Raw genomic sequence first — 10,454 nt, 5'->3', positions numbered from 1 at the left:
AAGTAGTTGTACTTACGTGCCCAAGTAGCTGTACTTACGATGAGTTACCTTCTAAAAAAATTGGCCACGTCTCGCACCTGCAGGGGGTGCAGCATGCACCCCAGGTGAAGAAGAGCCACTGCTCTAGACTTACAGACACCCCATTCGGACCTTCAGACCCCTTTTCTCAGTGGGCTTCCAAGTCGCGACAATACGCATTTTAGGTTCCACTCGATCCGAGAGATTCTGCGTTGAGCGTGTGTCTCCATGGTTTATGTATGCGACTGTATCGAGTTGCTGACTTTCCTCTCAAGTTTGAGAAACTTGTATGTCGTTATGCGTTCGTTAAAATTGGTTGTGATTTTTCTTTTTTAACATGCAAGCGAAGTCATCCTGATGTTTGCGCCACCAGCGTGTAAATAAAGGCATTGAAAAAATGTTTGCCGAGTTGCATTCCTACAATGGGTTGTGCAAGGTCGCTGGAATATGTATCCGACACCAAACCGCACACGTGCTCATGACATCAGAACAATTTCCGCATCCCAACGGTATTGCGATTCATCGGTTTAATCGATTAGCGGTTTAATCGATTAGCTTGCTCAGCATAAATGCTTAGAACTTGCGCATGGTTTGTTTTGTCGTGTATCGCCAGGGCCACGTGGAAGGTATCAGAGGGCATTGCAGCAAAATCCATTGTCCTGTACGATGTGCTCTCATCATTGCTCCGTGCATTCACCAACCAGCACTGACCGGCGTGGAAAGTGTAGTTAAATAAGCACGGAGATTTGATGTGTGTGGGGAGGCCCTCATCCAGTAGTAAATTGCCAAAAGGGGGCTGAAAAGTGTAGTTAAATAAGCCCGGAGATTTGATCTGTGTGGGGAGGCCCTCATCCAGTAGTGAATTGCCAAAAGGGGGCTCTGCTCTATCTCGTACATAGGTGGCTTCATGTGATCCATTCTGCGTGGAGAGGCTGCTAGCGCAAGTCCATAATAGCGATGCATCTTTAGACTGAAGTGTCCAGATTGGATCAACATTACAATAGAGTTCATAAAGATTTTTGGGTTAGATCGCGTAAGTATAAATCTGATGGGAAGTTTTGGAGCTAGTACTGTGTAAACACCATGGTATTTTGTCAAATCTTGAAGACGAGCTGAATTGACTACCAATTGTAATATAAAATGGTCGTAGGACAACTGGATGTTGTGTATCGAAACGAGTGTTGTGAACTACATTCATAACCATAACTCTGGATGATGATGTTGCGGAAGACGATAATGGGGTAAGAAGGAGTGGATATTTCCATTGCGGCTGGGTATGCAGCTGTCCTCTAAAGATTCCCCACTGCACTGGTGTTGAGACCTTGTCTCAATTCAACAATATTTCAATACAAAAAGCATTCTTAGTGATACTTTCCAACTATGGATGAAAGAGTTGATGCGTTCACCGACTGTCCGTCCACAACATGGAGTCACAATTAACTCTATTGTAACACTTCGGCTTTCGCAACCAATATTCATAAAGGTTTTTGGGTTAGATCGCATAAGTATTAATGTGTCGTAACCCTCAACCACCCACACAGCCAGTAAGGTTTGTCACGTAAACAACGCGCCAATTAGTTACTACTTCAGCCCGCCGGTGTGTTGGAGCGTAAACCCACACAACATGTACAATTTGAGTGCACGACGTTTCGCTAGTAATTACATCCAACATCGGGCGATTTGTCAGAATAGTGAAGCATTCCACCTGCTTCAGGTCTTAAATAGAGCAAGAAGACGTCACCACTGTGAACCCATCAGGTGCAGAGATCAGAGGCGGGGTTGGTTATTGTAATTATATAATAGATTATTAGCAGTTAATTAGCATGTGTTTATAAGGAATACAGTTGTAATGTATATTAATAATGCGCTTCCAGGCCGCACGAAGCCTGTAGCTGTCAGAGCGGTTACACTAATTTGTATTTCCATTTCAATAGATTCTCGAATTAGTCTCAGCCAGTAATAATTCTTTTTACACAACACTTCAACGTTATCAAAATCAATTGAGTGTCCTTGTTGGCAAGCATGTTCTGCAACTGCCAACAGATGTGTTTGAGAGTATTTAATATTTATTTGGTGTTATTTTACTCTTATGCTAATGTTACGTCCCGTTTGTCCAATATAGCATGTGTCACACAAGCAATTAATCCGATACACGCCTTCTGTTGATAGCTTAGGCAATTCACATTTAGTACAAGATACTAGTTTTTGAATTTTGTGTAGTATGCCAAATCTTACTCTGATTTTTAGTTTTTCCAAAACTCGAGCTAATTTGTCAGTTACTCCCGCAATATATGGTATTTTAATTGTTTAATAACCTGATCGCGTTCAGCAGTATTGCTGTTCGATCTTGGTTTGGCATTTAATGCTCTGTTAATGTGAGCGTTATTGTAGCCATTTAATCGTAGCGCTTCTTAAACATTATTAATCTCTCTTCTCAGACTTTCACAATATGACACTGTTTTAGCCCGATGTATGAGCGTCTTGAAAATAAGATTTCTGTGGGGGGGTGATGATGCGAATCTGCATTCAGATAGGCATCAGTGTGCATTTCCTTTCGGTAAACGCTGTGAGTTATTTTACCATTTAGGCCGCGTCCGAGAAAAATATCCAGGAATGGGAGTGTGTTATTCACCTCCATTTCCATGGTGAACTGGATGACCCGGTTTTGCGAATTGAGATGATTTAGAAATGTATTAAGTTTATCTTCACCATGTGGTCAGACAACCAAAGTATCATCCTTATATCTAAAACAAAAATATGGGTTTAGTGTACTTGAAGCAAGCGCTGCTTTTACTTCAACGTTTCCATGTACAGATTGACAACAGCAGGAGACAAAGGAGAGTTTATTGCTGCTTCTTCCTTTTGTTCAAAGAAATCACCTCTCCATAAGAAATAAGTGTTATGTAGACAATGGTCAGCTAGTTTTGAAATATCTTTTGGTAAACCGGTCTTATTTACTAGTGTAACAAAAACTTTAAATAAATAAATTACATCAAAGCTTACCAGAATATCATTAGGGTTAAGTTTAATATCTTTAATCACATTCACAAGATGTTCTGAATTAATTGTGATTGAAGATGTCCTACCGAAATAGGGCTGTATTTTTTTTAGTTACATTATTTAGCAAATTCATTTGTGGCAGAGCCTATTGTATTTACTATGGGTCGTAATGGGATACCGATTGTATTAATATTTGGTAACCCATACAGTCGAGATGGTTTTGAGGCCCTCGGCTTAATTTGATATTGCTCAGCCTTGGGTATTAATGAATTTTCAATTATTGCAGTAGTATTAGATTCTCAAGTATTAGTTGGATCTTGTTTAATTTTAATAGAGGTACTTTCCTCCAGTAAATAATTAATATTATTATATTCCGCTCGTGACATCACTACAGTTGTGCGGCCTTTTTCAGCCACCAGAATTTGGATACCTTTACTTGATCGAAGTTCTCTTAAGGCCTTTTCCTTCGCTCAAGCTAATGTTTATTTTTGCTACTTTGCTGTTGTCAATTAGTTTGGCAACCTCGTGCCGAGTCATCTCTGCCTCACGTGGAAGGTGTCGTACCGCTGATTCCACCTTAGCAATTGTCTCATCTGCTGGAATTGTACGTGGAGCAACAACAAAGTAACGACCTATTCTTAGTTCTTTCGGTAAAGTCACGTTGAAGGGAAACAATAAAATAATAAAATATATATAAACAATAAAAATTCTCACGACGTTTCGACCATAACACAAACGGTCGTCATCAGGTGTGTCGGTTTTGCTATAAATGTATGTATTTTTAAACGGTATTAATTAGTTTTATTTTAAAATTGTTCATTATTAGTTGGGGATTGTTTGTTATGAAGTCTCGAAAATATTAATTTTGTTAAGTTTTCGTTATACGTTTAATGCATAATTATCAGCTGATTGTTGTGTTATAGTGTTGATTATATTCCAATAATGTATGGAAAAATTTATTGATAATATGTAAGTGTAAGTGCTTTAGAGAGTCATAAATGTGAGCCAATTCTCTCTTGTGACAATGAATCGCTAGTTTTGTGTAGTATTTGGGTAGCTTTAACAGACTTTGTGATGTTTTTTTTTTAACTGCGATTGATATTACCTTTGAGTCTCTGCACCTTTTGAGGAACGCCAGTGAAGACATCCATTTTACACGCTTAATGCAGAGTTTCTCCAATTTTCTGATTTTAAGAAATGTATCCTCCCATTAGAGGTTAGTCAGTTTAACACGTAAGCTTTCACGACTAATATTATTGATAATAATATTCAGAGTAAGATTTGGCACGGTACACAAAATTCAAAAACTAGTATCTTGTACTAAACATAAATTGCATAAGTTATCAACAGGTGTGTATCGGATTAATTGCTTATGTGGCAGATGTTTAATTGGAAAGACGGGATGTAACATTAGCTTAAGACTCAAATAACACCAAATAAATATTAAATACTTTCAAACAAGAATATCGGCAGTTTCAGGACATGCTTGCCAACAAGGACACTCAAATGATTTTGATATAACGTTGAAGTGTTGTGTAAAACGAATTATTACTGGCTGAGACTAATTCGAGATCCGTTGAAATTGAGAAAATACAAATTATTGTAACCGCTCTGACAACTACAGGCTTAGTGTGGCCTGAAAGCGTATTATTAAGTAATACACATTACAACTGTATTCCTTATCAAGGAAACACATGCTAATTAACTGATTAATAATCTATCATATAATTACAATAAACCCCCCTCCTCCCCCTCTGATCTCTGCACCTGATGGGTTCACAGTGGTGACGTCATCTTGCTCTATTTAAGACTTGAAGCAGGTGGATTGCTTCACTATTCTGGCAAATCGCCCGATGATGCTGGTTGTTATGACCAGCGAAATGGCGCAGTACTCAAATTGTAAATGTTGAGGATTTACTCTCCAACACACCGGTGGGCTGAAGTAGTAACTAATTGGCGCGTTGTTTACGTGACAAACCTTACTGGCCGTGTCGGGTAGAAGAAGCGTTACGACACATTCATACTTACGCAAACGAACCCAAAAACCTTTATTGTGAATCATATTTGTCGCGAAAGCCTACGTGTTACAATAGAGTTAATTGTGACTCCATGTTGCGAACGGACAGACTGAATGCATTAACGCTTTCAGCCAAAGTTGGAAGGTTTCACAAAGAATGCATTCTTGGATTGAAATGTTCTGTTGAATTGAGTCAAGTTCTCAACACCAGTGCAGTGGGGAATCTTTAGCGGACAGCTGCATACCCAGCCGCAATGGAAATATCCACTCCTTCTTACCCCATTATCGTCTTTCGTAACATCATCATCATCCAGAGTTATGGTTATGAATGTAGTTCACAACACTCGTTTCGATACACAACATCCAGTTGTCCTACGACCATTTTATATGACAATTGGTAGTCAATTCAGTTCATCGTCAAGATTTGATGAAATAAATACCATTGTGAAGCTAGTCCTGTGTAAACAAAACTTCCCACCACCATAGTAATGTGAAATATCACCACCTTTTGAGGGTTGATTATTATAGTAATATATGCCAATGGTTCCCCAGGTTCTTGTCACAAATATTTGTGTAAAATCAACAGAAAAAATAAATTAAATAATATAGTACGACGTTTCAATTGCAACAAAAGCAACCGTCATCAGGTAGAACTACATTTGAGAGAGAGAGACAAAACACAGACACGGAGACACACAGACAGACACACAGAGAGACAACAGAGATACACACATGTTGTGTGTCTATCTGTGTGTCTGTGTTGTCTCTCTCTGCTTGGGTGTCTGTCTGTGTGTCTCCGTGATCTGTGTTTTGTCTCTCTCTCATATTTAGTTCTAACTGATGACGGTTGCTTGTGTCGCAATCGAAACGTCGTTTTCTATAATTTAATTTATTTTCTTTCTACGTGACTTTACCGAAAGAACCAAAGAGTAATTCCTGCAGTCACGAAAGCTTCAAATCAAGTTAGAAATAATGAAGTCAATTTCAGCCCTGAATCCGCTGCTGGATGAAGCCCTCCCCCACGTTGTGTCGGTCGTGGGTGTTGTCTAATCATACTTCACCATGTTTGTCATTGAGGGTTCGTAAAGGGGTTAGGGTGGTGGAGGCGGTGGTGAAGACCCGGTCTGAGATATCGCTCGCGCCTGACGTTATCCGTGGCTGGGCATCAAACTCGGGCCACCGCTTTACCCCGCAGACCTCACGCGGGGTGCAGGAGTTCCACGCCCTTTAGAGATAGCGACAGCTTCATGAGAGAGGCCTTCATCCAGCAGTGGATTGATCACGGTTGATCATGATTGTGAACTCTCAACGTCTGAAACGTTAATCTCATGTCTATGCATGTCTTGTGAAACAATGTTTTGGTAATTACGTAGACGATAAAAAAAAATGTTGTTCCACCACCGTGCCGTCGCCTCCACTACTGCCCAAAGCTTTCCCTGGAAATAATGTATAGACTCTGCCATATCGCCCAATCTCGTGCTGCACCACAACGCTCGCAACAGTGTGTTGACCCAAGTAATAAGAACTTCAAAAATCTAACTAATCCCCACTGACCGCAAGGACCTAATATTAGACACGAATGCGTGTGTACATATTAAGACACTAAAATTCTGTTTACAGGAATATGATTTGGCACAATATTGAGTCAGGCTCGCAAACGATATAACTGAGTGACGAATGCACAGAGATTGTTGGTATACGTAATGAACTTAGTAGAACCATGGTTGACTTTGGGGGGGGGGGGGCGGCCCGGGGGGTCCTTATCATTTTCACAAGCACTTTCCACGCCATGAAATGCATAATGGTTTTCTAGGAATTGTTGGGTGTCCACTGGTAGTACGAATGTTCGTCAAGCCCAGGGTTTGCTAAAGATTGTCCGGAATGGCGTGGGCTTGTTGCGGCCTTACGCTCCACAGGCATCGAAAGAGGAGTAAGTAAGTAAGCCCAGGGTTATTGATACTTTGTATAAGGAGCTACGTGTGCCACCCACAACTGGATTGGGACAAGGGGGTGCAAATTTGGAATGCGCAAACACGAGCTGATTTAACATTTTCCACTTGTTATTAAATAGCCAAACGGTGTTGGGATTATTGTAAACTGTGGCAACCCGTGTGGAATGCGATGGAGCCCTTGGACCAGATTTGCAACTGAGCTGTACACGTGAAGGGGGCAGCAGTGGAATGAGAAAGAGCTGTACGTGCACGTGACCCATCCACAATGATGGTGAGGACATGTTAGTCTTATGATGGTTCTGCAAACGTTGTTTATAGTCAACAAGTGCCCACCGCCACATGTGTAGTGACATCGCGGATGGCATAGGGTAATGCCTGCTCCAGCGAGGCACAGCGTGCGCTGTATTACCATCGCTGACACCCCGTACATGTGGGTGTAGTACCAGCCCTAGAGGGGGCTCGGTGAGCGCTGGGTCATAGCGCTCAGTGGCACCACGCGTGACGTGCAGTGCCGACCCCTACAGGATGGGGTGTGAGAGTGTCAGCCATGGAATGATGTTACCCCAGGCCATGGCACTGGTTGACCCTGGAAGGCACGTGACGGGTAAGGTCTACACAGGGGCCCCAAGTGGGGGCTGGGGGTGGTCATGTGCCGGGGCGAGATGCTGCTGAAGGGTTCGAGGGAGGATATCAGCTGGGTCCCCCCGAAGGACCGGGGTTCAACGTTGCTGTTGTCATCTGAAGAATCTACGTTCTACGTCCAAGAAAAAGTCACCAACACGTGGACCTGGACCCAAGCTCGGGTCTGGTCTGTTATAGCTACTCCCAGCAGTGTGATTAGTGTAGTTAGCCTGGTGGTCCACCACTATAGTGTGTAGTTAGCCTGGTGGTCCACCACTATAGTGTGTAGTTAGCCTGGTGGTCCACCACTATAGTGTGTAGTGTAGCCTGGTGGTCCACCACCATAGTGTGTAGTGTAGCCTGGTGGTCCACCACCATAGTGTGTAGTTAGCCTGGTCGTCCACCACCATAGTGTGTAGTTAGCCTGGTGGTCCACCACCATAGTGTGTAGTGTAGCCTGGTGGTCCACCACCATAGTGTGTAGTTAGCCTGGTGGTCCACCACTATAGTGTGTAGTTAGCCTGGTGGTACACCACTATAGTGTATAGTTAGCCTGGTGGTCCACCACTATAGTGTGTAGTTAGCATGGTGGTCCACCACTATAGTGTGTAGTTAGCCTGGTGGTCCACCACTATAGTGTGAAGTTAGCCTGGTGGTCCACCACCATAGTGTGTAGTTAGCCTGGTGGTCCACCACCATAGTGTGTAGTTAGCCTGGTGGTCCACCACCATAGTGTGTAGTTAGCCTGGTGGTCCACCACTATAGTGTGTAGTTAGCCTGGTGGTCCACCACCATAGTGTGTAGTTAGCCTGGTGGTCCACCACCATTGGGTGTAGTGTAGCCTGGTGGTCCACCACCATAGTGTGTAGTGTAGCCTGGTGGTCCACCCCCATAGTGTGTAGTGTAGCCTGGTGGTCCACCCCCATAGTGTGTAGTGTAGTCTGGTGGTCCACCCCCATAGTGTGTAGTTAGCCTGGTGGTCCACCACCATAGTGTGTAGTTAGCCTGGTGGTCCACCACCGTAGTGTGTAGTTAGCCTGGTGGTCCACCACTATAGTGTGTAGTGTAGCCTGGCGGTCCACCACCATAGTGTGTAGTGTAGCCTGGTAGTCCACCACCATAGTGTGTAGTTAGCCTGGTGGTCCACCACCATAGTGTGTAGTTAGCCTGGTGGTCCACCACCATAGTGTGTAGATAGCCTGGTGGTCCACCACCATAGTGTGTAGTTAGCCTGGTGGTCCACTACTATAGTGTGTAGTTAGCCTGGTGGTCCACCCCCATAGGGTGTAGTTAGCCTGGTGGTCCACCACTATAGTGTGTAGCTAGCCTGGTGGTCCACCACTATAGTGTGTAGCTAGCCTGGTGGTCCATCACCATAGTGTGTAGTTAGCCTGGTGGTCCACCACCATAGTGTGTAGTTAGCCTGGTGGTCCATCCCCATAGTGTGTAGTTAGCCTGGTGGTCCACCACTATAGTGTGTAGTGTAGCCTGGTAGTCCACCACCATAGTGTGTAGTTAGCCTGGTGGTCCACCACCATAGTGTGTAGTTAGCCTGGTGGTCCACCACCATAGTGTGTAGTTAGCCTGGTGGTCCATCACCATTGGGTGTAGTGTAGCCTGGTGGTCCACCACCATAGTGTGTAGTTAGCCTGGTGGTCCACCACCATAGTTTGTAGTGTAGTCTGGTGGTCCACCACCATAGTGTGTAGTGTAGCCTGGTAGTCCACCACCATAGTGTGTAGTTAGCCTGGTGGTCCACCACCATAGTGTGTAGTTAGCCTGGTGGTCCACCACCATAGTGTGTAGATAGCCTGGTGGTCCACCACCATAGTGTGTAGTTAGCCTGGTGGTCCACCACTATAGTGTGTAGTTAGCCTGGTGGTCCACTATTATAGTGTGTAGTTAGCCTGGTGGTCCACCCCCATAGGGTGTAGTTAGCCTGGTGGTCCACCACTATAGTGTGTAGCTAGCCTGGTGGTCCATCACCATAGTGTGTAGTTAGCCTGGTGGTCCACCACCATAGTGTGTAGTTAGCCTGGTGGTCCACCACTATAGTGTGTAGTTAGTCTGGTGGTCCACCACCATAGTGTGTAGTTAGCCTGGTGGTCCACCACCATAGTTTGTAGTGTAGTCTGGTGGTCCACCACTATAGTGTGTAGTTAGCCTGGTGGTCCACCACTATAGTGTGTAGTGTAGCCTGGTGGTCCACCACCATAGTGTGTAGTGTAGTCTGGTGGTCCACCACCATTGGGTGTAGTGTAGCCTGGTGGTCCACCACCATAGTGTGTGGTGTATCCTGGTGGTCCACCACCATAGGTTGTTATCCGGTAAAGGGGCATTTACCCCCTTGTGTTGGTATCAATAAATGTGTTGCCTCCAAAGAGTACGTCTGCGACTCAGTTGAATCCACTTCACATGTGTAATTGTATCACTTGTGATTGAATGAACTTGTATCACGGTGCAAAAGGTATCACAGCGCATATCCCCCTCTTGGGCGGCTGGTTCGGCGAGAGGCATTGCCCTGAGTGTTATTGTTGATGTCCTTCCCCCGCACCTCCGATTGGCCACGGTTGGCTACGTTCCAATGCGAAAGAAGTCCCACACACATTGAGGGCAGTGGTCCGCAGTATGGGACGATGACCTATGCAAGCGATTTGTAGGTAATTTTTCATATTTGTCCCAATATTAATTGAGATTGACGTATATGTTCTTCGTGGTGGGATATGGGCAGGGGGGAAACCGGAAGAACTCGGAGGGAACCCACGCAGCATAGGTGGAGGGGACAGGGGGAGGAGACTTATTTGGGTGTTTCGGTAAAGTCACGTAGATATAGGTTCAAAGAAAAT

Source organism: Petromyzon marinus, chromosome 47 (assembly GCF_048934315.1).
Source record: "Petromyzon marinus isolate PM22_M1 ecotype Great Lakes invasive population chromosome 47, UKy_Petmar_22M1.pri1.0, whole genome shotgun sequence".
In the NCBI taxonomy this organism is placed as follows: Eukaryota; Metazoa; Chordata; class Hyperoartia; order Petromyzontiformes; family Petromyzontidae; genus Petromyzon; species Petromyzon marinus.
This window is presented reverse-complemented; position numbering follows the sequence as displayed.